Source organism: Rhinolophus sinicus, linkage group LG10, assembly GCF_036562045.2.
Source record: "Rhinolophus sinicus isolate RSC01 linkage group LG10, ASM3656204v1, whole genome shotgun sequence".
Taxonomy (NCBI): domain Eukaryota; kingdom Metazoa; phylum Chordata; class Mammalia; order Chiroptera; family Rhinolophidae; genus Rhinolophus; species Rhinolophus sinicus.
In genome coordinates, this window is record NC_133759.1 from 108,363,468 (window position 1) to 108,368,667 (window position 5,200).

The window sequence follows — 5,200 nt, forward strand, 5'->3', positions numbered from 1 at the left end:
AGAGGAGGCTTGTGAGCAAATTAGCAGGGTAACCAGGGAAAATGTTTGGCTTCCGTGGGTGGGAGCTGGAGCCATCTGTTCCCAAGTGCTGAGAAAACACTGGAGCAGTCGCAGGAGCCACCCAGCCCGGCGGGGCTGCAGAGTGCTGACTGGCACCTCAGGCTGTGTGTCCCCAGCAGGGCGCTTGCCCTCTCTGGGCCTCAGGGGGCCTGTCCAGCCCTTGTGAGTCCATAACGCTCCCTACCTGCCTCTGCTTTCCTCCTGCTCCTCTCTCCGGGCTTCCAGACCAAGCCCCTCCCAGACATGCCAATGGGGTGGGAGGAGGGGGCAAGAGGACACAACAGTCCAGCTTTGGGGTTTTAGTTACCACTGTACTCATTTGTTCCCAAGCTGGAAATAGCTTTATAAGTGATAATTCACCAGTCCAGAAATTTGTGACACAGAACGGTAAACTGAGTGAGACACACATTTCCTCGGGTGGAGAGCATCTGTCTGGAAGTCTCTCTGAGCAGCTTGCCATGTCTGGGGTCTGTGAATGGGTGAGATGGTTGACTGCGATATTTCAGAGATTGAGAGGGAGATAGAGATGACAGACATTAGAGAGAGAGATACGGAGATGGAGAGAGAGACAGAGTAAAAGAGGTAGATAATAGACAGAGATAGATGGAGGGAGGGAGGCAGAGGACTGCCACCCACCCGGGACCCTTCAGCTCTCAGACGGGGCACATTCGTGTAACAGTGTGTTGGCTTGAACTATATAACTCTTGATGGTTTAGACCTGCGGGGTGTGGGCCTTTGACCACTTGACCCTTGCCCCAGGCCCTGCAAATTCAGGGGTCAGCCTGACCCCAAGTTCCAAAATCGATACTTTGGTTCTGGGGTTTCGTCTGCCCAGAACATTGTCCCCTTGGAAGCCCTCCTGAGCTGTCAGAACACCAGCCACTTTGGTGGTTGTCATAATGACGGGCTGTGGCATCACGAAATGGGGCCCGTGTCCAGGCGCAGGCTGCGTGCTGTGGGGCCGCTTCCCGCCCAGGAGGAGCCTGATGTTGGCGGTTATTTGCTCCCTGAAAGGAGCTTATCTTGGCTGAATTCCCCTAATCCTTTTGGAGGATTAAAGAAACTCTGTGCGTCTCTTAATGCTGGTTAAGGATTTAATAGGCTTCCGGCTGTCCAAGAGAAGCCTCACCACCTTGTTCTGGAGTGCCTGGGTGACCTTGCTCTGAGCTCTGCTCTTCCACAGTAAAGGAAAGGGGTTGGTGTGCTCTGTGGCCCCTGAGATATGTCTGTCTAGGGGTGGACTGTGCCGTAAGCCGTGGGTTTGGAGTGTCTCACTCCATCTGCCCCAGGGGGTGGGGGAAGATAGGGGTGTGAGCCATCAAGCAGGAGGCCAGTGCTGGAACCTGGAAGTTCAAGATCAGGTGCTGGCAGGGCTGGTTCCTCCTGAGGCCTCCCTCCTTGGGCCTTGGGATGTAGACAGCCGTCTTCTCCCTGCGTCCTCAGTGGTCATCCCTCTATGCGTGTCTGTGTCCTAATCTCCTTTTCCTAAGAGGCACCAGTCATATGTGGGATTGGAGCCCACCCTAACAACCCTATTTTACCTTAATCCTTTCTTTAGAGGCCCTGTGTCCAACTACAGTCACATCCTGAGGTCCTGGGGGCTAGGACTTCAACATATGCATTTGTTCAACAGTTCAGCTCTGTTAAGTCACCCAGTTTGTGGTACTTTGTTACAGCAGCCACAGGAAACTCAGACAGGACACTACAGTGCTCACAGAGCCGTTGCCCAAGAGACACTGGGAGAAGCACGCGGGCCTCGTGGTGCCGTCTCCGTGGCTGTTATTACACTGTGTTCGTTGCAGCCGTCACAGAGGCCCGCCCAGGCTCACAGGGACAGGACCGGGACTCTAACTTTGATGGAGGAATGGCCAAGAATTTGCAGATGACCCCACTGAGGGGTAGATGGGTTGGGAGAAAACGTTCAGTGAGAAAGAAAAGAGGGAGAAGGGAAGTTGTCAAAAAGAAAGATTGTAGAGGAATAAAATAATCTCCACGTTATAATGCTCAGGGACCCAATTTACCTCGAAACCCCTTCGTGGTTTGCAAAACCTTGTTCTTGGCTCTTGTGATTTGTGGGTTCACGCCCCCAGATTGGATGTTCCCTTTTTGGCCAAACGCTGTGGGTTATCTGGCTTCTAATCCAGTCCCCTCTGTTTTCTTGGGTTTTTAGAGGTTTAATAACTAATGGTATGGCTGCTGCCCCACACCTCTAGGAGCTGAGGGCACTCGGGTTTCTCCACCTTGACCCAGGAAATGAGGGGACGCTACATGCAGGCTGTCCATTCGAGGCTTCGCTGCCAGCACCCCAGCCGCCTTACTTTGGGCAAGCTACACCTCTGCCCTGGGCCTTGGTTATCACCCCCACGAGACGAGGGCCAGAGTAGGTGGCAGGCATGATTCTCTGCACAGAATCGTCAACCAGGGATGTACTTACCCACCTAAGCTGTGCGCACATACGTGTGAGGTTCACTCCCCTTCTGGGCTACAGCCACGGTTAATGACCACTCTTCTCCAGAACAGGCCACCCACAGCTCCTGGCGCACAGCCACCACCTTCATCTCCCAAGAGGGCCTGATCCTTCTCTTCACCCCAATGTGAAAAGTCCCAGGGAAGATATTTGATTGGGCCAGCTTGGGTCACATGGCTGCCCGGTGGCTGGAAGGGCTGTAGGGGGACTCTTCCCAAGAAGGAGGTGCTGTTCCAGGATGGAAGAGGGTGACAACATTCAGAGTAATGGGGGTTGCACTGGTGCATCTAGAATATTCTTCAAAGAGAGTAGAGAGCCTGAGGTTTAGGGAAAACAAGACTCTAAGAGTTAAGTGGGAAACAAGCCTTCGAGTCTATTCTGGTCCCTTTGATCCTTATCAGTATTGTCAATTCCATGACTACGAGATGAGCGCTTTTAAGCTGTGAGTGAGTTTTGTAAGCAGCCAAGTTTGTATTTTTATCACTGAGTCCCCAGTGGCTGCATTCTCAGTGGCTGTCGTGGGGCACAGGTGTCCTCAGGGGAACTGTGGTGCCTCCAGGGGTGGGGGACACTGGCCCAGGCACTGACGGAGGGGGCTGCTCTGCATTGTTCTGTGACTTCATTTCCGCCGCTGGGCGCTGCCTGTCTGGCTGCTGCCCGGTCCCCTCCTCTCTGGCTGCAGCCATGTGTCTGTCCTCTGCCTCTTCAAGGACATTTACAAGCAAGTTGGAGCTTTGGAGCATACAGCGTCATCCACTCACTCAGCCTGATGTCACTTGAAACAGTAATCTTTAGCTGAGGCCACACACTGTGACACTCAGTGACAACAGTGACACACAGACATATGTATGCATGTGACACATACTCAGACATGCCAACACACACAAGCCACACACAGTCACATATATACCCACACACGTACAGAGGCACCCACACATAAACACACGCAAACACACACACGCACACACACGTCAGTGTGGATGGGGGACCGTTAACACATTTTCTGATTTGCCACAAAGGCAAAGCCTTGTCCATGTTCTCGAGCTGAAATGTGAGGTAACAGAGGGGTCACAGGCTCGAAGGATCCTGGTGCATCAGCAAGAGGAGCCATTGCTCAGGACTGGGCTCTGCAGGAAGCACCCCTAGAATTTTGGGGAGCCCTGCACTGGGGCCCGGCTCTCGCGTGGCGGTCCGAGGATGCCACAGACATCTGGGCTGTGTACACCGCAAGACACCACGCTGAGTTCTGGCAGAGTGTCCAGCTGCCTCGGCAGGCGGAGGATTCTACAGGAAAGCCTCACTTTCTGGAAGCACATGGACATTTTGTCCAAACTGACTTGAATTCTTGCCAAGCTGGGCATGGGCCGAGGTGTGCAGGGCAGGAGTGACCAACCTGGCCTCGAGGTGATTTAACTTCAGCGTGTCTAATCAATGCTCAAATTTTCCCAACCATTTTATGAATTTTCCAACTTTTTATTTTGAAAAATGTCAATCTTACAAAATGGTTGAAAGAACGGTACAGCGAACACCTATAGACCCTCCACCCTTATTCTCATCTTTCAAAATTGATGCCCAGGGTTTTATTATTAGGTACACAGCATTTTTAACCATCCCAGACAAGTCATTATTACTGTTTTTTGTTTTTGTTTTTTAACAGGATACCTCTTTTCTTTTATTCTTGTTTCTTTTATATCCCGTGGAAAAATTTGTAATTACTCATTCAACAAGTATTTCTCGGGCAGCTCCAGACGTTGCAGCCTTTGTCATGTGAATCCCAGTCATTTCATTAAGTTAATTACCCAGTGTTTATGTCTTTACTTCTGCTACTATGAGAAGGGTGTTCCTTCACCACTGTGTGGTCTAACTGAATGGAGAAACTATTGATTCGTGAAGATCACTTTCCTAACCAGACACCTAAGGGAGCATTCTTATTGGTCCTAATGCATCCCCATGGGTTTTCTAGGGTTTCTCAGGTAGACAGTCAAATTGTTTGCAGATAATGATCATTCTGCCTCTTCTCCGATATTTTTTTATTTTTGGAATAAAATATACATAACATACAATTGCCTATTTTCACCATTTTTCAGTGTACAGGTCAGCGGCGTTAAGTACATTTGCTACTGTGTAAACACCACCCATCTATTTCCAGAACTTTTTCATTATTCCAGAGACTGTCTCCCAGTCCCTCCCCTGCCCTGGCACCCACCCCAGGCCCCTAGACATGGCCAGTGGGTCTTCTTCAGGCCTGGGGGACAGGGCTACCTTGACCCTTTTCACTGGGCAGCAACTTGGGCACTTGTGTTGGGAGGGGTCTGCTCCAGCTCCTCACCTGAGTCAAGGTCCAGCCCCAAGAGGGGTCTGCATCTGGGCTCCAACCCCGGGCCCCTGTGCCGTGAGCCAATCTCGCTGCTTTGGCTTTGAGTTTCTCACGTTGGAGAATTTCTCCTTCTTTCTTTTGAGCTCATTATGCATTTGCGTTTATAGCCGTGTGTGTGTCCACCAGGTTCATTCCTGTTGCTAAGATCCTACTGGCCCACAGCGGACACGCCTCCCACAGCGGTCTTTCCGACATGCCTACCTGCCCCAGACCTGAGCTGGCTCTGGGGTGTCTCTTTGGGAAAGTGAATACTGTATCTATGCCATGACCAGTTTCAACATAAAGCCAGGCAAACA